At 43.7% G+C, this 25,349-nt stretch overlaps 1 protein-coding gene across 6 annotated transcripts in view; it reads right to left on the reverse strand.

Moving 5' to 3' along the window:
* The window catches only part of AFF3 (AF4/FMR2 family member 3), a 618,932-nt gene that overhangs the window by 130,821 nt on the left and 462,762 nt on the right, over positions 1–25,349 (reverse strand). The window lies entirely within an intron of this gene.

A 25,349-nucleotide genomic window follows, 5' to 3' on the forward strand; every position in this document is an offset into this window, starting at 1 on the left:
CCAGCGGAATCAGCATCCAAACTCGCAATTGTTTTGTTTTAGAGACAAGGTCTTGCTCTGTTATCTAGGCTGGAGTGCAGTGGCGCAATCATAGCTCACTGCAGACTTGAACTCCTAGGCTCAAGCAATCCTCCCACCTCAACCTCCCAAGTATTTGAAACTACAGACACTGGCTACCATGCCTAGCCAAACCCCCAGTTGTTGACTCATTCAGTTACTTCTTGTCCACTGTGTGGCAGGCACCTATCCACAGAAGGCGTGCTGTCTCCCAGGGGTGGTTCCCCTCACACATGACATTCACATCAGCATTGTCATTTTACTTATTTTTAAATGCCTTAAAATTGTGAAGCTCCAATGTATACAACTTTTGCAGAACCCAACTGTGTCATTTGAAGGCAAACTCAGTACTTTTCAGAAAAGGGAGTAATTCAGTACAACCTTTGCAGTTTTAACATTTGATTACCATAATTTCCCTGTGTGTATTATTTTCTTAATTGATAAAGTGATAAATTTATGTTGTAGCTGGTGCCTGTATTTCTGAGGCCTAAAATTCCTTGGAAAGCAGAAATAGCAGCCTACCCTTAACAGATGGCCAACTGCTTCCAAAGCTCATCTATAGCTTCCACAGGTATTGCAAACGGGCACATTAACTGCCTTCAAATGTAATGGCAGCCATTTCACAGAGTAGTGGTTTTTAATTAATAGGATTTTCCCTGAATTACTTGTCATTTGGGGCCCTTAACAGATCGGAATCCTTTTAGTCCTTTAAAGTTCATTTCATTTTGCTTTGTTTTAATGTGTGTGTGTGTGTGTGTTTTAAATCTGAGTTTTAATTGGGCTGTTTGATTTTCAGATTTGTTTCTATAGCTGGTGCTGCTACTACCTTCACCTACGTGAGATTTAAAGTCAAAGACAAATGTTTATGAATCTCCATTAAACATATTCATATATGCAAATATCTATTCTAACAATTAACATTGGCTGAGAGGCTATTCATTATGCAAGTGCACCTCTCTTCAGGTATTCCCCAAGCCATCATCTCCACTGCTTGGAACACGGGAGGGAAAGTTCTACAATTCATTTCATTCTTTGTGAAGGCTACTGCTCTTTCAGGGTCAGTGCTACCATCTGTTTGTGGATATTTTCATTAAGAATTAACCACCTTCTTCTCGGCATTTGTTCGGAAGAACTTAGCTCATGCCATCCCAGTTAACTGGGAACAGGGAAGGCCAGCATGGGCTCACTCTGGGGGTTGGCAATTTAGTGCATCCAAGGCACAGGTGAAGTCACTTAGTCTGGAGGCGAATAGAGAAATCAGGAACAAGATGAAGGGGTGCTATACTTGACCTAAGTGTTTCCAGCTCTGATGTTTTCAAACCCAGGGATTTCTATATCTTTTGAAGCAATTTGGTTCATAGCAAGATGGCATTTGCTCATACATATCTCCTTCCTGGACTCCCTCCCTCCCAGGACCTGTTGTGATTGTCAGTGAAATCATCAATGATCCTGTCACTCTGCCATGTTGAACCTGGGGTGAAGGTGCACTGTCTCTCTTATGTTTATGATCTTATTTTTAGTTAGGGACAGCAACTTCTGATAGTCCTTCTCCCCAATGACATGCTGAGTCCACTCGCCACCTTCTCTGCAGGTCCATCTTCCCTGGGGAATAGCATCTCATTTCCTACCCTAGAAGATCCTCACAAAAGCCAATCTCATTTGAGAAACCTGCCAAATCCTGGTGAGATACCGGATGATGTGTTTCTTCAAAATCTCAATCAGTCAACTGCCTTTCCCAATAATATGCATATCTATATTAATAGAAAATAACTATAAGTAAAAGGAAAATGGAAATCAACAGTCATAAGAAGAAACAGTGGCATGGAGTCTGGGGTGGTGATAAGCTGCCTCCAAATGGCAGCTTGGAAGCTAGCCAGCATTAGCGTCTGAATGCTGTCCCTAACTAGCTCTGTGAACTTAGGCAAATCATCTACTTCCTGTAGACATTGTTTCCGCATCTCTAAAGTGAGAGCTGGATAAAACAACCTCTATATTCTCTTGTTGGTCTGAATTCCATGGTTCTGTGCCTTTGCCAGTGGGTGGAATGTCCCGGAAGACTGCTGGAGAATGAGAAAGCGCCTTTGAGATGATCTGACACTACTCAGTTCAAAGTAAAACAAATAGGTTGGTATCTGAGTAAATGGCACCAAGATCCCACAGGAGCCAGGAGTCCTGGGTGAAGTTCCCCATTTCCCTATAGTTCAAGTTAAACATTCCAAAGAGTTTTTCTAAGAATTCAACAGAAAATGGACGTGGGATGTGGCAGTGCTTTCAGACAGCGGAGTGCTGTGTAAACACAGAATGTCTGAATACTTTATGAAGATATTCCCCATGTAATAATGGTGTGTGGGATAAAACCTCCCCCTCAGGCTCTAGTCCTATAAACATGTAATACTGAAGTGGCATCCCTGAAACCAAGAATAATGGCAACAGCCAGACTGTACCCAAGTTCTCCTGCAAAGGGTAGGCCAACTACTGAACTGGGGGATGGTGCCAGCTCCCCACCTGGGATTGAGACACAGGAAGTGTTTGTACCTCTGTTGTAAACTCACCAGTCAGCTCTAGTGTTCTTTAGACTCTTCCCTATTATGGTGAAATGTGACCCCTCCACTCATGCCTAACAGCTTTTTGGTAGTTAAAAAAGAACCATATGATAGAATAAGGTTCTGGTGACCTATTACATAGTATAGTGACTATAGTTAATAATAATGTATATTTCTAAGTAGCTAACAGAATGGATTTTAAATGTTCTCACTACATTTAAATAATAAATATTTGAAGTGATAGATATGTTAATTAGCATGATTTGATGGTTCTACAATTTATACACGTATGAAAACATCACACTCCACAAATATCTAGCTACTATTTGTCAATTAAAAATAAAACTTTTAAAAAGAAAAAAAAACCAACCTAAGAGGATCTTTCTATAAATACAATCAGATGACATATAAGTTGATCATCTCTATAGATGTATAGAAAGCATTTGACAAAATCCAACATTTTTTTAAATTAAAACACTCAACAAAGTAGGTATGGATGGAATATACCTTAACATAGTGAGGCCACATCATAGTTGACAAGACCATAGCTAATATCAGACTCAACAGTCAAAGACGGAAAACTTTTCCTCTGAGATCAGGAACGAGAAAAGGACACCCACTCTTATAATATCTATTTAACATAGGACTGGTTGTCCCAGCCAGAGCAATTAGGCAAGAGAAAAAAATAAAAGGCATCCAAATTGAAAAGGAGGTAAAACTGTCTCTGCAGATGACATAATCCTGTATATAGAAAATTATAAGGATGCCACCAAAAAAAACCTGTTAGAACTAATAAATGAATTCAGATGACATATAAGAAGACAGTGAACAGAACAATAAAGTAATTTGCAGTGTCTCAGACGAGCTTTCACCAAGTTCTCTAGGCTGTGTTCCACATATCACCAGAAGTCTATGTCCTCTCAAAAATTCTACATCATCCTTTAATTCTTTCAAAAGGAACAGCTTGTTCCCAAACTCCACCATGAAGACACATTTAGAAAAGCATGAAATCACAAAATGCTCTTCAAGGTAATTGAAACAATACATGGAATAGCTTGGAAAAAAAAATAAAGTCACCTGGTATCAAGGTAGAGACAGCATTGCTGGGGAGTGCACGGCCTTCACCAACCAGATACAGAAAATACCAAAATACTGCTCTCCATATTTTGACGAGAGATAATCTATAAATGAGGATTTCCCAATTAAAGCTCTGAAAACAGTCCACATTTTTCTTTTCAAATCATTTAGTAGTTTGAATGTACTAAGTTCCTCATCCGATCAGTCCTCGGGGGAAGTAAAGACTTCGCAAGTGCTGTGGGAAAATGTTTACGAAGGAAGGTGTTCTTAGAGCATGAATTGCTCTTACTTCTAGCTGTGGGTAAGTAGAAAGCTCCTTGGGAGCTTTAGGAGTAAAAGGCCAGTGATTCTCAAGTTTGAGCCTGCATTAGAAGACTAGTTAAAAGCCCTATTGCTGGTCTCATCCCCAAGGGTTTCTGATTTCGTAGGTGTATTAGCCCATTTTCACACTACTGATAAAGATATACCCAGACTGGGCAATTTACAAAGAAAAAGAGGTTTAATGGACTTGCAGTTCCACATGGCTGGGGAGGCCTCACGATCATGGCAGTAGATGAGAGGCATGCAAAGAGAGAATGAGAACCAAGCCAAAAGGGAAACCCCTTGTAAACCATCAGATCTCATGAGACTTATTCACTACCTTGAGAACAAGGGAAACCGCCCCATGATTAAGTTATCTCCCTCTGAGACGCCCACAACACCTGGGAATTATGGGAGCTACAACTGAAGATGAGATTTGGGTAGGGACACAGCCAAACCATTTCAGTAGGTCTGGAGTGGACCCCTCCCCCTCAAGTTTGTGTTTCTCATAAGTCTCCCGGTGATGCTGAGGCTGCTAGTCCAGGGGCCACACTTTGGGAACCAGTGGGCTGGGCCACACCTCCTACCCACAATGGTGTGTACATCTGGAGCTAGCAGCTGAAAGCAGAGTCTGTGAGGCTCTCTAGAGCTGCCTCTCAGGGCATATTAGGGCTGGCGGAATGGTGAGGGCCTGCGGCCTGGACACCCAGACACTGCCCTGGTGTGTATTCCTAATCAGATCTCACCCACAGCGACTGCCTGTCCATAGGGGGGATTCTAAAGAGAATCAGGGGCCCCCTTTCCCACCTCTATCGCTGCTAGAAACTGCTGCGCTTTCACTCAGTCAGCTGAGCCCAAGTCACTGGAATACAAATTCCACAAAGGCCTTGGACTTGCTCTCAAAGCGCCCCTGGTTTGCAGGGCACAGAGCCAAGTAATCCTATGATTTTAACATGGGATGAGCTCTAGAGCAGAGATGCGCTCTTAGAGACCAGGGGCTCAGGAAACACTAGCTGGAGGAGGGCATGCCTGAGCTGTCCTGGGAGAGGCCAGCAAGGCCAGGAAAAGCCAGCCCACCCTCCACAGGGTGACAGTCCTGCAAAGGAAGGACAGTCCAGCACGGAGTGCGTGGGGAATGGAGGAGGTTTATTTCCCTCATTCCCATGGACTTCTTTTTTTAAAAAAGAGAATACATAAACATGGCTAAAAAAATCCCCAAGTAGAAAAAGGTATCCGGTGAAATGTCTCCCTTCCAGCTTTGTCTCTACTTGCCCACTTCCTTCATCCTCCACCATCACAATTGCTTACAGTTTCTTATATATTATTTCAGAGTTTTTTCATGTATTAACATGCAAATGAATATAGACCCATTAGAGTCAGTACAGGACATTAAAGAGCAACCATGTGGTGGATGAAAAAAAGGCTAACCGGAATATTTTTTTTTTTTTTTGAGACAGGGTCTCACTGTGTCACCTAGGTTGGAGTGTGGTGGTGTGATCACGGCTCAGTAGAGCTTCAACCACTTACGCTCAAGAGATCCTCCCACCTCAGCCTTCTGAGTAAATTCAGGAGACTCCCCAATCAGCTAATGCCTAGCTAATTTTTAAAAATCTTTTTGTAGAGATGGGGGTCTCACTATGTTGCCCAGACTGGCCTTGAACTCCTGGGATCAAGCAATCCTTCCACCTTGGCCCCTCAAACTCTTGGGGTTGGGATTACACTTGTGAGCCACTGTGCTTCCTCTGGACTCTTATCTGCAAGTAGAAAGGTTCCTGATGAGCCTGGACTACTCGTATTCACACCCTTGTGTAGTGCCTTCCCCTGAGGGGGCTGTAGCATGACTGGCCCCTATTGAATAGCATAGTTCAAACAGTGGGATGCCACTTGTGAGATTAGGTGACATCTGCTTGCCAGCATGCATACTTTTTTGCACTTCTTGCTGGCTTGCTCTGAAGAAGCAACCTGCCATGTTGTGAGTTCCCATGGCAAGGAACTGAGGACAGCCTCTGGACCACAGCCATTCAGGAACTGAGGCTCTCAGCCCAGAAACTCAGAAGGATCCAATCCCTGCCTGCAGCCACAAGAAGCGCATCTTTCCCCTGGTCAAGCTTTGAGATGACTACAGTCCTCAATCACAGCCCTGTGTCAGACCCTGGGCCGGAGGACCCCACTGAGTTAAGCTCACATTCCTGACCCACACAAAACTATGACATAATAGGTACTGTTTTAAGCTACTATGCTTTGGAGTAATTTGCTATATATCAATAAATAATTGGTATGCTGGTGGATGTATTTGATATTTAATGTGTCCTTCTTCAAGACTGCTCCCAATTGCTGAGCCAAAGCGTTCACAGCTATCATTCAAGTTGTCCAACAGAAGTATAATATGAGACAAGTCATATCCCAGTACCTGGTGAGTACTGGGATCCTAAAGGCCCATTTTGTCCCAGTTAAACCTGTCAATGACAAATCTTGCAACTAATTCTGATGCTGCTGTTTACTTAGGGTCTGGCACTCCACAAGGTACCCATAAGCACTGGCTTCATGGAAGAGGTGGGAAGCAGAGACTAACATGCAGCTGCAGGCAGGTGGCCCACAAGAGGATTATGCTCAGCTCAGGGCAACGGGGTTAAGAGCCATGTCCTAGGAAAACAGAACAGCAGGCAGGCTCACAAATACATCTTGTAAAACCGACCATTTGGCAAGGTAAGTCCGTACCCTTGTTGGTCTGATTTATCTCTTTCCCATTTCTCTTGGCTGTAGTAAAGATACACAGTAAATCACTAAAGTTACTTGAAATTTCCCAGCTTAAAAAAAACCTGAATTTTCAAGAAGGGAGCAACAGATACTGGGGTCTGTTTGAGGGTGGAGTTTGAGAGGAGGAAGAGGAGCAGAAAAGATAACTGTTGGGTATTGAGCTCAATCCCTGGGTGATGAAATAATCTGTACAACTAACCCCCGTGACACGAGTGTACCTATGTAGGAAATCTTCACATGTACCCCTGAACCTGAAATAAAAATAAAAGTTAAAAAAAAATAAGATAGGAAATTTAAAAACCTGTGTGTTTATAAAGTCTGCTGGCTGTCTTTTTCACTAGGAATTGCAATGTTAGCTAGTGGAGCAGCCCAGAGTGACTCCTTTGTCTTAGAGAACTGGGAGGCTGGGCCCCTTTCCTTGAACATCTCATGATGCTTTCCACCCAGAAATATGAAAGTGCCACATACAGTTTGTGTGATTGTGAAAATATAAAAATGCTCCATCTTTTCCACTTAGGGCAATGTAGGCCACAGTTATCAAGTAGCATTCTCCAAACATATTAGACTTTAAAATTGCTTCCTCCTAAAAGAATTACAGGGAAAGGGGGATGGATGTACTCCATCATTTCTATCAAAAAACTGAGGCTTTAGAAAGAGCATTTTAACACTGACTGCTTTCTCCCTGAAGATGGGTTTAAATTCCTGTCTTTGTCTATTATAAAGACTTCTAGAAAATTAGTTTCTGAACTTGATGTTCTCAGTATTAAAGAATTGAGTTTCTAAGGCTAAATAAATGCAATTACAGTGTGTGAAAGAAAATGATCCTTTCCTGGCAGACAGCAGAGGACAGGTCAGAGGATCCTGACTGGGAACATAAAGTTTCTGTGGCTGTACAGATTCGATGGTGAACATTATTTAACCTCTTTGAAGGGGGAAATGAGATATGCACTTATTTATCTGGCTCAAATCTGACACTGAATATTCATTATCAGTAAATAAGTAAGTTAGCTGCCTATTCTGTTTGCTAACTAATGGTTTGCTTATTTAATAACTTTTGACAATAAGAATGCACTGACTCTATAAGATTTATTCTTTGTTTAGAAACATCAGTTTTTGCATTTTTATGGCTGCTGTTATTGACAAGTTAATTGCTAAGAGAGTCCCTAATTAAGAGATTTATTTGAACAGATAAACTGTTAGAATTAGAAAAGAGGACCAAGCATAATCTCCTAATTAGCAAATTCATGCACTTCAAGCCACACCGACATTCCCCTGCTACCTGAGTATGGCATAACACAGTAGTTTATAAACTTTATTGCACATTGGAATCACCTGGGGAACTTTAAAAACTATTGATGCCAAGCTCCACTCTAACCCCATATTCTGATGGGATAGTTTTGGGGTACAATCTGGGCATCTAGTTTTTTTTTTTTTTTTTAAACTCCCTAGGGAGCTGATTCATTGGCCTCACCCCCAGTCACTGATTCACGGCCAAGTTTGGGACCCACTATGTAACATAGAGAGGGCTGGATTGAGTCATAAGAGCTGAAGGTCATGAATAGTTCTGGACCTTGGATAAAGTCTCACACTCTAAGTTTTAGTTTGCTAATTAAACCAAGGCGATGATAGTTGAGATTCAAATGAGAAAATAAAGGTGAAAGCCCACTGTAAACTGTAAAGCTTCATAGGAGTTTTCAGTGACAGGTTTAGCATTACTCCAGATGTTTCAAGAGATAGGGATCTATGGGCCTTACCCCCAGGGATTCTGATTTAATTGGTCTTGCATTGGCCCCAGGCATCAGTACTTCTGACAACCTGCTATGGTCTGAATGTTTTGTGTTCCCTCAAAATTCACATATTGAAACCTAACCTTGAATGTGATAGTATTCAGAGATGGGGTCTTTGGGAAGTGATTAGCTCATGAGGGCAGAACCTTCATGAGTGGGATTAGTGCCCCTATAAGAGATCCCAAATAGCTATTTCCAGTTTGTGTCCTTTCCACCGAATGAGGACCCAGCTCGTAGGTACCATCTATGAACACAGACACTAAAGGTTCTCAACAGACACCAAATCTGGTACCCTGATCTTGGAATTCCCGGTCCCCAGAACTGTGAGGAATAAATTTCTGTCATTTATAAGTTTCCCAGGTTAAGGTATTTTGTTACTTTAGCCTGAGGTATTTTGTTACAGCAACCTAAATAAACTAAGACGTGAACATCCTAAGTGAACCTTCTATTCAGTCGAGGTTGAGAACCACTGCCTTAATTCTAACTGAACTATCATCTTCCTATTAAAGTCATCTCCAATCCACAGGACAGAATTAGTCACTTGTTATCTAAGTGACTAATTTATACATAGCTAATGCATTGTGTTAGAATTTTCTATTAACTTATCTGGCTTCACTTTTCCTCCATCTTCCATTGGAATAAAAATGCTTGAAGGGAAGGGGTGCGTTTCTTCAATGCCTAGGATAAGGCATAACCCCATCATTACTAAGAAGTTAAGGAATTACCACGAGGCATTTTAGATTTCTTCAGCGGTGGTTTTCAGAAACCACAGGGCAGTGCTGGGGAATCAGATCCCCAGCTTGTTCTTCAGCCTCTGGGAGAAAACAGAAAATTATATAAATACCACACCTTTCAAACTCCCTGGAGAAGTCCCCACACTTTCGTCAAGACTGCACAGCATAGTGTGCTGGGTTTTCTGTCTAGTGGCAATTGGCATCATCTCCCCTTTGAAGCACTCCTTTCTATCACAGGGGCTGGAGGCCTGGGAACTACATTTCCCAGAATCCTTGCCAATAGGGTTTTTGGTTAAATGGCACCAGTGAGAGGCACCTGAATGGGGCTTGGAAATCAAAGAGTAACAGAAGCCTTTACTGCTCCCAAGACAGTGAAGCAGGTGCAGAAACTTCAGCAGATGGCAGATATGAGGTTCCGTGAGTGGCTTCCAGGCACCCTTCTGTGAATAATACCTGCAGGTGCTGCAGACATCTGAGATTACTGTTAGCAGTTTTCTGTTATTCGTATATTTATTGATTTTTTGAAATGACTTTCTGAACTGATTTCTGATTTCCTGTTGGTCCCCCTTGCCTGGCCTTCCTGATGGGTTTGAAAGGCACTAATTCCCTATGTTAAATGTCTTCCTACTTGAAATACCTAGAGTGGTTTCTCTTCTCCAGATCAAACTGACTGATGTGCATAGTAACTAAGCACATGAGCTCTGCAGTCAGAAAGCCTGGTTTATTGATTTCTATCCAGATGCTGTACTTCATGCTAGTTGTGTCCTTATGCAAAGAGCTTAAAGTTGCTCTGCCTCTGTTTCCTCATCTGTAAAATGGAAAAACAAGAGCGTTTACCTCCTAGGAATGTTGCAGAAGTTATAAGGGGAAAATGTATAAAACATTTTATACAGTGTCTGGTAGGTAGTAATTACTCAATAAATATTCAGTATTCTAACTGGTATTTTATTGCCCATTCCATCTTGTGACAGTAACTATGTTACAATTTAAAACCATTTTTCCTTTTGTTTTTCTTTCTTTCTTTTCTTTTCTTTTCTTTTCTTTTCTTTCTTTTTTTTTTTTTTTTTTTTGAGGCAAAGTCTCACTCTGTTGCCCCAGCTGGAGTACAGTGATGTGGTATCATGGCTCACTGCAGCCTTGACTTACCAGGCTCAAGTGATCCTCCCACCTCAGCCCCACAAGTAGCTGGGACTACACGTAGCCCACTATGCCTGGCTAATTTTTGTATTTTTTTTTTAGAGATAAGAGGTTTTGTTTTGTTGCCTAGGTTTGTCTCAAACTCCTGGGCTCAAGCGATCCACTTGCCTCAGCCTCCCAAAGTGCTGTGATTATAGCAGGTACTTTTTCTAACAGAGAAGATAAACTTTTTAATTTCTTGACCACCTCCAATGAGCACATTCTAGGTGCTAGAGATATAAAACTGGAGAAGTCTTCCTTTTCAAGTGGCTCACTGTTTACTGGGAGCAGAACAGGAAGGAAGCCAGTGAGGTGATGAATACTACGGTAGCACAGATGACCATCTTCTCTCCTTGTCAGATAATCCTGGTCCTTTGATTCTTCAGTCTGTAGCTCTCTTCCGTGTCGCCTACAAGTTGCCCAGTGTCGTCCCAATTTACAGTTATATGTGGGACATAATCCACTCTATGGGCTCTGCCAAGATTGACTGTAGGGGAAGGATTACTTTCTTTACTTTTGGAAGTCAACAGCTCTGAGAATTAAGACCCAAGGCTCCTAACTTAAAGCTTTCTCCCCCTCAGCTCATTTAGTCACTCCTTCCCCAACTGTCTTTAGGAAACAAGTCATCTGCCTCCTTGTCCAGGACAGCTATGGGGTCATTTAAGACTCATCATGGAATTTTAACAATCTTATCCTATATGTGGACCAAGATGACCTTCTGGCTCCTGTGATTGCAGTGGGCACCACACTGTACCTGGGTACTACAGAGGTGCAGCCACCCCGCCTCCCCTGCAGCTGTCCTGTTCCCAGAACACGTGCTCCCAGGCCTTTCAGATGCTTGTGAGTAGATGGAGGCTTTCACACTAATCCACTTATCCTCTCGGCCACAAACATCATAAGCAGATCGTATAAATGTGAAGAGGAAAAGACTTCAATGTTCCATATTAAAGAAAAAAGCATCCTATGAGCGATTCATTGGCTGGGGATTGGTAGATGATCCTCAAACTAAGGCATTTCCATGAATTCTGTTTTTTTTTTTTTTTTGAGACAGGATCTCACTCTGTCACCTAAGCTGGAGTGCAGTGGCATGATCACAGCTCACTGTAGCCTCAACCTCCTGGCCTCTGGTGACCCGCCCACCTCAGCCTTCCAAAGTTCTAGGATTATAGGCCTAAGCCACTGTGCCTGGCCCAAGAATTCAGCTTTAATGTTACCACTTTTGTAGCACTTTGCATGTTATCTCTCATACTTTCAGAATTTTTCATTATAAAACGATTCCAGGTGGTTTGAATATAGAACTCTAATCTCAAGTAACTCTCACTCTATGCCAGGACTATTTCTTTCCCTCCCTCCCTGCCTCCCTCCCTCCCTTCCTTCCTTCTTTTTGAGACTGAGTCTAGCTCTATCACCCAGGCTACAGTACAATGGCACTATCTCGGCTCACTGAAACCTCCACTTCCTGGGTTCAAGTGATTCTCGTGCCTCAGCCTCCTGAGTAGCTGGGATTATAGGTGCCCACCACCACACCTGGCTAATTTTTCTATTTTTAGTAGTGATGGGGTTTCACCACGTTGGCCAGGCTAGTCTCAAACTCCTAACCTCAAGTGATCTGCCCACCTCAGCCTCTCAAAGTGCTGGGGTTACAGGCGTGAGCTACCGCCCCTGGCCTTCTTTCTTTCTTTTTAAAAAATAGAGTTGAAAATTAGACCAAGTATATTAAGTGTTCTAAATCCATTTTCAGGTACATAGAACTGGCTCTTACAATAAAAAACCTGATTACCCAGTCAACATGCATCTCTATGCATCAATTACATTCCATTGGGAGTTGTTTAACTTATGATGACATAGAGTTTGTCAAACAATCTAGAGGGGTCCATTTACTGGGGTGGAACCAGGGCCACCAAAACCAGTTAAGGCCACTCCTTAAGAAAGGTTCAGCATTTCATCATGGTTTTATATCAGGTGTATTTTGAGTTTAAGTAAAAAAAGAGTAAAACTGTAGAATCAAGTCCTTTGTTGCCTACTTAACTTTTTAAACATATTCATTTATTTCTCTTTCAGGTGGAAGAAAGGAATCTTAAGTATAAGAAAAACAACTCGTGAAAAACTCGAAGTGTGAATGCACATTTTTGAAATAGAATCAGACTACAGTATAGTGTTGCTTCTGCTTAGTGCTTAAGAAAATAACCAGGAAAACATTGATCTGTTTAGTTAGTTACTATCCTGGAAGTCATGGTGTCTATACTGTAAAAGTGGGTCTATTCACTGATGGAGGAAAGGAGGGTAGGAATAAAAACAGGCAGGATCCCAGTCCGATGCAGACTTTCTGACTTTCCTATTTTAGATGAGTCAAGAGTCCTGATCCACAGTTTCAATTAAAATGACAGAAAGTCAACTGATGTCAGGGCCAACACCAAATAACATTGCAAAGGAAGTTAAGTTTACCTTTGAAAACCCCCACCCTTTAGGTACATCCCTCCCTCTCCAGAGCTCATGCCCTCATGCAGACTCTTCCTTTCTGACCAAGGAGCTGGAGCTATTCCTGCCTACTTGCTAAAATGTTTCTCTTCTCAGTCTCATACCCTTGGGACTGGTTCTGAGCCAGCCACATTGCATGTTGAACAGTTGGTAAGATTTGACTCCCTCTAACAGGTTCCCAAGCACTACTAACCTGTAATTGCAAAACATGAAAAAATAAAACCCCAAAAGCAACAAAGATTTCGAAGGCGTGACATTAATGGTAGAATTTTTTAGGTACAGTGGTAGCCCCCAAATGGGCCATTTTTCTTTCATCTAATCTTATTACATGGCAAATACAGGCAGCAGCAGGCATTCCTGACCGAGAACCCTGGTGATGGCCTGAAGGAATCAGAGATGAGACTGTCTGATCCACTCCAGGCAGCATGGCCCCTAAAGGGCCCTCTAGAGCTGGGAGCCTACCCTGTTCTGTAATAACAGCACATCAGCAACCTCTATCGTTGTGGCAATGGTAATCAATTATTGAAGTCATATTTCATTGATTGCCTTTATGTGCTAGGCATGCTGCCAGCCAATAGCAAATCAATGATGAGTAGAAAATGGTTCCTGCCCTCAGGGAGCTCCAGTCTGGTAGGGAACTTAGGCTAACTGAATTTTCTTATCCAGGCAACAAACTGTCCCAGAATCTTTGAAACAGTACCCTGAGTTCAATGAGTATATAACATTAAACTCAGAACAGAGAGAAGGATCTAGGAATGCAATTTCCTATATGGCCAAGAGACATGTTCCTAACACAAATATATCCCCAGCTTCTGATGCACTTTGATTGCTGTCACCTATGCAGCCATTTTTAATAGTAGATAGCTAAATAAACAGAAATAGGTACTTTGAAATTACTTATTTGATTTGGATAGTGTCAGGCTAGGGAAACACTGCCAGGACATCAAGACAAGAAGAGAAATGTCCCAGTGTGGTAGGGGCCAGATGTGGGAGAAGGAGAATCAGTTTCATCAAATGAGCCAGGTGAGTAATGCAAGTGAGTGGGAGCTTCCAGTCAAGGAGAACAGAGGGAGTGGTCTATGAACTCAGTGAGACTCTTCAAGCCACAAGGCTGAGCTCTCAGAATTCTAGGAGATGGGAGCCAGAGGAGAGGCAGGCTCTTGCTGGCCTGCAGAATAAAGAGGCTGACAAAACTTCCCAAGTGAGGGTCCCAAAAGCAGGGAGGAAAGCACGGGGCTTAGAGGGAAAATCAGGCAGGTGGCCAGTCAACTGTTGCTATTTCTAAATAAACTTTTTTTTTCTTTTCTTTCCAGTAACTTTAAGCTTTTATAGTAGTTTTAGACTTACAGAAAAGTTACCAAGAGAACACAGAGGGTTTTCGAATACTCCGTATCTAGTTTTCCTTGTCCTTAGGATCTTACAGCAGAATGACATATTTGTCACATGTTGATATGATAACTTATGTCTGTTTTAAACAGAGCCTTGCTCTGTTACCCAGGCTGGAGTGCAGTGGTGCGATCTCGGCTTACTGCAGCTTCTGCTTCTCAGGTTTAAGCTATTCTCCTGCCTCAGCCTCCTAAGTAGCTGGGTCTACAGGTGCATGCCACCACATCCAGCTAATTTTTGTGTTTTTAGTAGAGATGGGGTTTCATCATGTTGGCCAGGCTGGTCTTGAACTCCAGGGCTCAAGCCAACCACCTGCCTCGGCCTCCCAAAGTGCTGGGATTATAGGCGTGAGCCACCGTGCCCAGCCCCGTCCTTTATTTCGATTCGCTACTGTTCCTTCTTTGTCGCAGGATGACACTATTTAAGATGGAATGTTAAATTTAGTCATCACGTCTCCTTAGGGTTCTCTTAGCTGGGACAGCTTCTCAGACTTGCTTTGTTTTTGATAACCTTGACTGTTTTGAGGAGTCTTGGCCATGTATTTTGTAGAATGTCTCCCAGTTTCGGTTGTCTGCTGTTTTTCTCACGATTAGATGGAGATGATAGGTTGTTAGGAGGAAGACCCCAGAGGTAAAAAGCCATTTTCATCACAACCCATCAACATGACTTATCACTGGGAATGTGGCTGAGGCTGCGTTTGTTGGGTTTCTCTGCTGTAAAGTTACTTTTTGTACTCCCTTTCTAGATAGGACACAGAGGCCACCAAGCACAACCCACACTTTAGAAGGGGGCAGTGATGTCCCCTCCTTGAGGGGCATTATCTATAATACTTTGGTTATTTGGAATTCTATTGTATGGAAGATTTATTTGCCCTGTTTATTTATTCCAATCTTTTCTTTCTATCAGTATGACTCTTGCATACTTTCTTGCTTTGGATTATAATCCAATACTAGTCAACTGCTTCTGAATCACATAAAAAATACTACACTGTAGTGGTGTAGGCGCTCTGTAGATACAACAAAGGGGCAGGATTACCATGTGCTACCCTTGGTAGCAGTGGCCACAAATCAAAGGCTTGTCATTACCTGTGCAAAGTGGTTAAAATTCTGGCCAGAAAGACATTTTCGGTCCCAACAAGACAATCAGATGCTTGACCAGCAAAAGCAGTATTCTTTCTAAATTATAGGTCTGGGTGTGGTGGCTCATGCCTGTAATCCCAGTACTTTGGGAGGCTGAGGCGGTTGGATCATGAGGTCAGGAGGTAGAGTCAATCCTAGCCAACATGGTAAAACCCTGTCTCTACTAAAAATAAAAAGATCAGCCAGGTATGGTGGCACATGCCTGTAACCCCAGCTACTTGGGAGGCTGAGGCTGGAGGACTGCCAGAACCCAGGAAGTTGAGGCTGCAGTGCACTGAGATAGCGTCACTGCACTCTAGCCTAAGTGACAGAGTGAGACTCTGTCTCAAAAAAAAAAAAATTATAGTTATCTGCATATCCACACATATACCTTAAAATTATTGGGACATTCAATTGCCAAATCAAATATTGGTCTCCTTGTCTTGCTTGGTCACTCTGATCTATGTGGCATTTCATATATTCCTTCCTTGAGCTGCTCCTGTGTAGCTTCTCTGATTCTGGAGGTGCTCTTTCTTTTCCTTTGATGATTCTATCCCTTTCTGGCCACTCTTCATAGCTGCTGTCACCCTATGATCTGGCCTCAGTTCTCTTCTGCACTCTCTCATGTCTTCATTCACTCCCAGATATGACATCCATGACTGTTTCCTCCAAATGCCAGTCCCCTCGGGCCATTGCACCTGAGCATCTCTGCACTGTGGCTTCCTGGAGGCTTGAGCTCATATTTTATCTCACTGGGCAGCTTCAGTATCTAGGAAATGCCCGGCATACAATCACCACACAATAAAGGTTTGTTGAGCCAATAAATTAATCCCTACTTGGATATGCCTCCGCCTTGATGGCTCCAAACCAGAACCTATCACCTCCCGACTTGGAATCCAATGTGTACCCACCTGGTCCTCTGCACGTGGGTTTTGACTTCCTCTCTCTCCTCCCTACAGACAACAAAACTCCTAGCAATGTCCATCCTATTTCTCAAACTTTATTTGGAATCCCTCTCTTTCTCCATCCCTCGTGATGCTACGTTGGTTCACACTTCATTTCTCACTGGTGTAACTACTAACTTCTCTCTTCAGTTCCTCCTCCAGGCTGTATTTCCCACCTCGCTGCAGTCCCCCTATGATTTACTTATTTTAAAAATTAATTATTAATTTATTTTTGAGATGGAGTCTTGCTCTGTTGCCAGGCTGGATTGCAGTAGTGCAATCTCAGCTTACTGCAACCTCTGCCTCCAAGGTTCAAGTGTTTCTCCTGCCTATCTATTGATGAGCACCACTACGCCCAGCTAATTTTTATATTTTTAGTAGGAATGGGGTTTCACCATGTTGGACAGGATGGTCTCAATCTCTTGACCGTGTGATCTGCCCCCAACAGCCTCCAGAAGTGCTGGGATTACAGGTGTGAGCCACCGCGCTCGGCCCCCACCTATAATTTAAATTCCTAACAGCTGCTGCTTCTTAAGGCATATAAGTCTCTTCATGGTTGGCCTCAGCTCACTGTAGCTGCTGTCTGGTCCCAGCCCTAGAATTCAACACGAATGATGCAAATCTTTATAGTTCCACTTCTCTGAGTCTCGGCCTGGGCTGCCCTTCCTGCCTGATATCCTTCTCCCTGTTCTCATCTGTTACTCACTCTTCAAAGGCCACCCCAAAGGGTACAGCTTTTTGGTGCTCAGTGACCTTAATGAACGACCCTTTGCTGCACACATGTCTATTAGCGCACTTGCCACTCCACATTGGAATGATTACTCTTCATGTCTGCCTCATCTACCTGACTCATGTGCTCCTTGGGAGTAGTGTCTCAGCCTTACTCCTTTCTGTGTCCAGTGCCTGGGAGACACAGGCATTTATTTAATTGCAAAAACATAAGCATTCACCCCTTCAAAATAGAAGACCTGCAAAAGAGTATAGAAACACTCGCTCCACGGCTCCAAATGGAATGGAATACATTTAAAATACATCTGGAGTGAGCAGAAAAATAAAAATGAACTCAAAATAACTTGCTACTTTAAAAAACAAAACTAAGAGGCCAAGGCAGGTGGATCACCCGGAGTTCGAGACCAGCCTGACCAATATGGTGAAGTCCCGTCTCCACTAAAACTACAAAAATTAGCTGGATGTGATGGTGTGCACCTGTAGTCCCAGCTACTTGGGAGGCTGAGACAGGAGAATTGCTTAAACCCGGGAGGCGGAGGTTGCAGTGAGCTGAGATTGCACCACTGCACTCCAGCCTGGGTGACAGAGCCAAGACTCCATCTCAGAAAAAAAAATAAACAAAAAATAAAAAAAACCACAACACTTAAATTTATAATAACCACAATCTTTAAAATTCATTGTCTATTAACTTTAAAATAAAGGAGTGGTTGGGCAGATTTGTCTGTTACAGAATCAGAGCAGCAGTGTGTAGGGCTCAATTGGAAAGTGATGAGAATCCCAAGGCTTCAATCAGTTGTATGGTTGCTTATGAAATAAAAGTTGCAAGAATGAGTGAACACGTACTGCTGTTAGAATCCATGTACGACTTTTTATCCAGAGCTTTTCCCAGAAAAAATCAGAGTTTTCACAAATGTATTTTGGTTCAAGGTATACTAACCCAATGTGAAAATTTTTTTTTCAAAAAAAGAAAATCAAATGTATATTTTGAAGAGTATATATTCAGGCATAGCAGAGTTCCCTTCTTTCTGTTTTCTTGGTGGGAAAAGCAGAAGTAGAGAGGCCAGGAGGAGGGAGATGGGGACAGACAAAGGCAAGGCAGGCAGTGCCAGGCATGCTGGGTGTGTTTCTGTTTGAATGTCCAGGCTGTGACAAAGGGAAGTAAGGAATGCCCGTTGGAGGGACCCATCTCTCATTTGCTCTAAGGTCTAGAGCCCAGAGGACCAGTCACTTAGGACAGGTGACACCAAGCAACTGTTGGACGTTTCTGGCCTTGTCTCTTCTTCTCCCTCACCAGAATGATATCAGACAGGACTTCCTCGCCTCCTACTCACAATGTACTCCCTGTTCCAGAAAAATCTCAGGCTGCTGGATTACCAAGTCGGAAACAAACCAGGCTGTGCTGTCACTGCTCATTCCACCCTTATGGGGGAAGAGGGTCAAGGGGATACTTAGGGTCTCATTTGTTCACTGAGGGCCCCTTAATAAAGTTCTGCTAAAAATGCATGTTGCTCCTGAACTTCTGCAGCCTGCCATTTGGGACAGTGTTATTTTGGAGCATTCAGTGTCGCTGATGCTCTTGTGCCCTTGTCCCCACTTGGTGTCCAAACTGGAGCATTCCCTTGCTTTCTCAGAGCTGCCTTCACTCAAGGCCATGATGGATTCGCACTATCAATGAGCTTGTGCACTAGGCAAAGCCACTTAAGTGGGGAGGCACCAAATGCTGCCTCATCATCCTCAAAACAAACCTAGACAAGTTTTTAGAGGTGAAGGGCTTTAGTGATCATCAAGACCAGCAGTTTACAAACTTTTGCTCTTGTTTTTGGCACCCCAACCTTTTCTTCAAAGGAGTCTTAAGAAAAGTGGTATCACTTACCCTTCCTGTGCGGACACAGAGTTGTAAAAATGCAAGTGGTCGCTCTGCTGTCAAGAGAGTCAACTGTTCACCTGCTGTCAGTGACAGTGTATGGGGTAATGGGACGGGCCCTGCAGAGACCACGATCATAGGATTAGGTCAAGAGGGAGAAGAACTCCAGGGAAAAGCTCCCCCAACAGCAGCGTTCTTAGTTAGAAGGCAGAAATTCATTAGAACAGAGGTCTTGTTCACAAGCACATTTAATTAGTGGTGAGGGCCCAGGAAAGGACTAAGTTCATGTAATTTAGGATGGTCTGAAGTATAGAAGGCTTTATGTACATTTCTGAAAAGCCTTCTCCACTTTCTCAGAGGCAGCTGTTTCAAGTAGTGACTGGGCTTGGCCTCTGGAGCTGGCAGCAGAGCCCACGGGCATGGTGAGGTCAGAAGAGCCCTTGCTCAGAGCCAGGGCAGGTGTGGCCGCCTCTGCAGCCCTGGCCCACACCCTGCCTCTGTGGACTGAGACCTCCTCCTGCCCAATTCCAGAGAGGACTCTTAACTCTATCTCCTGCAGGGCTCAGTCCCAAGGCCCAGAAAAGCCCCAGTTGCTAACTCTGATTTGGCCCTTGTTGAGCTCTCCACGGACATGGTGGCCCCTGCGGCCAGGGAGACAGGAGAGTGGATTCTGCTCCTCCCCTTCTCCAGCAACGCATTCCTCATTCTCACCTCTCATCTTATTAACAGCAGCAAGAGTTGGGAAGAAGTCACAGCGTATGGGGGCAGGAGGCAGGGGCTATGCTTCAGACAGGTGAGTGACTGCAAAGGACAGGCTGATGAAAGGCCTGGAAGGTCAGGAGAGGAGTGGGGAGGGAGCAGTGAGCCTCATCCCACGGTGCTGTGTGTTAGGCTCCCACCCACAGCGCCTGGCCTCCTGCCTCTGCCAATTCAAATCCTATACACCTTTGAGGGTCCATCCCAGGTATCACTCCTCTAAGAAGTCCACCAGACATTCCTGCCTTCCCCAACCTTCCCTATTCGCCGAACCCTACGGAGGATATGTTGTCTTGGACTGAGCCCTGGTAGATCTCCCTTCACTGGATGTCTGGACTGAGATGATGCATTAAACTCCTGTGTCCTCCAGAGAGCCAGGTTATCAGGCACTAGCCTAATGCAGAAGGAGGTGACCAAGTCTTAAGCTGTATCAACTTCCTGAAGGCCCAGGTGACTCTGTAGGGCTCTGAGCCTCTCTGAACGGGTACCTCTATCATAGCTCCTGTTACCTTCTGTTGAAGTGACCATTCTCACTCCTCAGCCTCACCCTCTGCAGGGCAAACTGCTGCAGTCACCAATCTGTATTCTCATATTTATTTTGTTATTTCCAGGACACTGCACAGAATTAACAGGGCAGGAACTCAACAAATGGATAGATTCCCAACAAACCAAATGGAAATTAAGAGACTATTGTGATGATACAGAAAAAAGAGCTGAGTAATGAATAAGGATAAGAGGGATTTAAAAAAGTCGTGATGCAAATTCCATTATTAACTGGGACCAAAGTCAGCATTAACTAATAGTAACATGAAAACTATTGCCCAAAATGGGTAATTTAAAATGTGACTGTGCAAGAAAAATCTATTTTTTCTTGTGTACGTTTAATCAGATTCTTGGAAATAAACTTTCTTTCTACTCCTGGATACTGAAAAAACTGGATATGTCCAAATATAATTTTCTTATGGAGAGAGCTTATATACTTTTAGGATTTTTAATCTAGTATCACCATTTATAGTAATTCTAAATTTTTTTCTATTAAAGAAAAATGCATATTTTTTGAGAAGTCAAGATGATTTCCGCCAAAGAAAAATGAAAGCATTGATGAGTATATTAATACAGAAATGGCTTCTTGGATACCTCAATTTGCAAGTCTTAGATTAACGGCCAAATCCTTATTAGCAGGGAAATCGCTATTTTATGCTCCCAGGCATGATTCTTTTTATCCAGTGATTCCAATACTTGTATCTTTCCCTTATTAGCAAAAAATAATGTCATTAAAATCTTTTTTAAGGAGTAAAAGTGAAAGCCAGTAAGTTTTGGCTCCTTATTCGTATTCTTAGGTTGATAAGAAAAGCACCCCAACACCTGTTTTATTTCCCACTGCATCATTATTTCCAATGTTACAGTATCCTATCTAAAATCTAGCCTTTTCACTGTGGAAGTCCATGTTTCCCATTCCTTAATACTTTTTTTTTTTTTTCTTCAAGGCAGAGTCTTGCTCTGTTACCCAGGGTGCAGTGCAGCGGCACCATCTTACCTCACTGCAATCTCTGCCTTCCAGGTTCAAGTGATTCTCCTGCCTCAGCCTCCTGAGTAGCTGGGATTACAGGTGTGCACCACCATGCCTGGCTAATTTTTGTATTTTTAGTAGAGATGGGGTTTCACCATGCTGGCTAAGCTAGCCTTGAACTCCTGACCTCAGGTGATCTGCCTGCCTTGGCCTCCCAAAGTGCTGAGATTACAGGCATGAGCCACAGTGTCCAGCCTCATTCCTTAATCCTTTGTTAGAACCTTCTAGCCGATACATCAGAGATAGGTGTTTTAGACATTCAAAGGATTTTATGCACATTAAGGTCAGATTCTGACTGAAGGGAGGACCCACTGGGCACTCTTGCCCCACTAGCCAGACAGCAGGTGTAAAGACAGGGGCACATTTGGTGTGAGCCATGAGCAGCAGGCCACAGTAGCAGGCAGAGGAAGCTGGGTGCCCTGGATATGAGTGAGGGTGCTGGGTGTGTGCTGAGGCAACCCACGAGCTAGGAGCCGGGGAGAAGCTGGGGTGGCTGAGGGCAATTTTTTTGTTGTTGTTTTTTGAGATGGTTTTCCTCTTTTGCTCAGGCTGGAGTGCAGTGGCGTGATCTTGGCTCACTGCAACCTCTGCCAGGTTCAAGTGATTCTCCTGCCTCAGTCTCCCAAGTAGTTGGGATTATAGGCGCCTACCACCACACCTGGCTAATTTTTGTATTTTTAGTAAAGACGGGGTTTCACCATGTTGGCCAGACTGGTCTCGAACTCCTGACCTCAGGATCTGCCGACCTTGGCCTCCAAAAGTGCTGGGATTACATGCGTGAGCCATGATGCCCGTCCAGGCTGATGGCTTTTAAGAACAGGAAAGCCTACTAAACAATGTGACAGTTTTTGCATTGCTCTCCTTAAGTCCCTTCCCTGTCCACCCCACATACTGAATGATTCTCTAGAACAATGTTCTCTAACAGAAATATGTGAGTCGCCCATGTAGTTTTAAATTTTAAATTTTCTAGGAGAAGATGGCCGTTTAGGAACAGCTCGGAGTTGCAGCTCCCAGTGAAAGCGCAGAGGGTGAGTGGACACCGCATTTTTATTGCCCACGGACCAGGAGATTCCCAGGCGGAGGAGCTCCACGGATTGCCTGCGCGGCTGTTGTGGCCTGTGCAGTTCTTTTGGTCAGCGCGGCTGCTTTGCCCCGCATGGCTGCTTTGTCGATGCCCCGGGCAGTTCTCTGTACAAAACACACTGGTCTGGGTGCCCTTTTGACTGGTGATTGGAGACCCAGGAAGTCGCCCATTCATCTGATTAAAGAGGGGACTGAACAGGGCGCCAGGCCAGGAGATTCCTGGGCAAAAAAAGTGCCATGAATCTCAGCGCCACTGTTTAAGCTGGCGCAGTGAGTCACCGCACGGGAAATGACACAGATCCCGGGGTGCCCTTTCAACAGGCGACTGGGATAGAGTAGGCTTTTCAGCTAAAAAAGAAGAAAAAAGGCTCTGAGGCAGGGAGCCAGGTGATCAGGCTCGGTCCCACCCCCACAAAAGAACAGCAAACAGAAACTCTCTGGATTGAGAGTTTCACAGCAAGCGCAGCTGAACCCGGGACGGTCCAGCTCTGTGGGGGAGGGGCGTCCGCCATTACTGAGGCACTCCACCACTATGGACGCCATTGCTGAGGCAGCCTGCCGTTGCCAAGGCAACCCGCCATTGCTGAAGCTGCCTGTTGTTGCCAAGGCAACCTGCCATTACAGAGAGAGTCCGCCAATGGCAGGCCACCATTGCTGAGGCAGTTCTAACTACACCCATATAAACAAGACTGCAGGGAAGTTCACAGGCACCTGGGCGGAGCCCACAGCAGCTCAGCAAAGCCTCTGCAGGCAGACTGTGAACAGGCTGCCTCCTTGCTGGGCAGGGCAGCCCTTCAAAAAAAAAAAGGCAGCAGCACAACGGAAACTCATAAATAAAGCCCTAACTCCCTGGGACAGGGCACCTGGGAACATAAAGTGGTTTATGAGTTCTGCTGCAGCAGACCTAAACGTATCTGCCCAGCAGCTCGGAATGAACAACGGAGCTCACAGCTCAGCACTTGAGCCCCTATAAAGGACAGACTGTCTCCTCAAGCAGCTCCCTGACCCCTGTATATCCAAAGAGCCATCTCATAGGAGAGATCAGACTGATATTTGGCGGGTATCCTTCTGGGACAAAGATAGCAGAAGAAGAAACTGTTAGCAACCCTTACTGTTCTGCAGCTGCTACAGGTGATCCCCAGGCAAGCAGGGCCTGGAGTGGACCTCAGCAGTCCTACAGCAGAGGGGCCAGACTGTTAGAAGGAAAACTAAGAAACAGAAATAACTTCATCATCAACAAACAGAACGTCCACTCAGAGAACCAATCCGAAAGTCAGCAACTACAAAGATGACAAGAAGATAAATCCTTAAAGATGGGAAGAAACCAGCGCAAAAAGGATGAAAACACCCGAAACCAGAACACCTCTCCTCCTACAAGGTATCACAACTCCTCACCAGCAAGGGAACAAGGTTGGATGGAGAACGAGTGTGATGAAATGACAGAATGAGACTTCAGAAGGTGGGTAGTAAGAAACTTCTTTAAACTAAAAGAACATGTTCTAACCCAATGCAAAGAAACTAAGAACCTTGAAAAAAGATCTGATGAGATGCTAACAAGAATGAACAAATTGGAAAAGAATATAAGTGAATTGATGGAGCTGAACAACACAACACAAGAACTTCGCGAAGCATGTACAAGTTTCAACAGCCGAATTGACCAAGCAGAAGAAAGGATATCAGAGGTCAAAGAGCAACTCAATGAAATAAAACAAGAAGGCATGATTAGAGAAAAAAGGGTAAAAAGGAATGAACAAAGTCTCCAAGAAATGTGGGACTATGTGAAAAGACCTAATTTACATTTGATAGGCGCACCTGAATGCGATGAAGAGAATGAATCCAAGCTGGAAAATACTCTTCAGGATATTATCCAGGAAAGCTTCCCCAGCCTAGCAAGGCAGGCCAATATTCAAGTCCAGGAAATACAGAGAACACCACAAAGATATTCCTCACGAAGAGCAGCCCCAAGGCACTTAATCGTCAGATTCACCAGGGTTGAAATGAAGAAGAAAATACTAAGGGCAGCCAGAGAGAAAGGTCGGGTTACCCACAAAGGGAAGCCCATCAGACTCACAGCAGATTTCTCAGCAGAAACCCTACAAGCCAGAAGAGAGTGGAGGCCAATATTCAACATCCTTAAAGAAAAGAACTTTCAACCCAGAATCTCATATCCAGCCAAACTAAGCTTCAAAAGTGAAGGAAAAATAAAATCCTTTGTGAACAAGCAAGTACACAGAGATTTTGTCACCACCAGGTCTGCTTTACAAGAGCTCCTGAAAGAGGCTCTATGTATATAAATGAACGACCAGTACCAGCCACTCCAAAAACATGCCAAATGGTAAAGAGCATCAACACAATGAAGAATCTGCATCAACTAATGGGCAAAACAGCCAGCTAGCACCAAAATGGCAGTATCAAATTCACACATAACAATATTAACCCTAAATGTAAATGGACTAAATGCCCCAATCAAAAGACACAGACTGGCAAATTGGATAAAAAGACAAAACCCATCAGTGTGCTGTATCCAGGAAACCCATCTCACATGCAAGGATACACAAAGGCTCAAAATAAAGGGATGGAGGAAGATTTACCAAGCAAATGGAGAGCAAAAAAAAGCAGGAGTTGCAATTCTCATCTCTGATAAAATAGACTTTAAAGCAACAAAGATCAAAAGAAACAAAGAAGGACATTACATAATGGTAAAAGGATCAATGCAACAAGAAGAGATAACGATCCTAAATATATACGCACCCAATACAGGAGCACCCAGATACATAAGGCAAGTTCTTAATGACTTACAGATAGACTTAGACTCCCACACAATTATAGTGGGAGACTTTAACACCCCATTGTCAATATTAGACAGATCAACCAGACAGAAAATTAACAAGGATATCCAGGACATGAACTCAGACCTAGAACAAGCACACCTAATAGACATTTACAGAGCTCTCCACCCCAAATCCACAGAATATACATTCTTCTCAGCA

This window comes from Sapajus apella, unplaced genomic scaffold (genome assembly GCF_009761245.1).
Source record: "Sapajus apella isolate SASKATOON/1434 unplaced genomic scaffold, GSC_monkey_1.0 scaffold89, whole genome shotgun sequence".
NCBI classification, from domain to species: domain Eukaryota; kingdom Metazoa; phylum Chordata; class Mammalia; order Primates; family Cebidae; genus Sapajus; species Sapajus apella.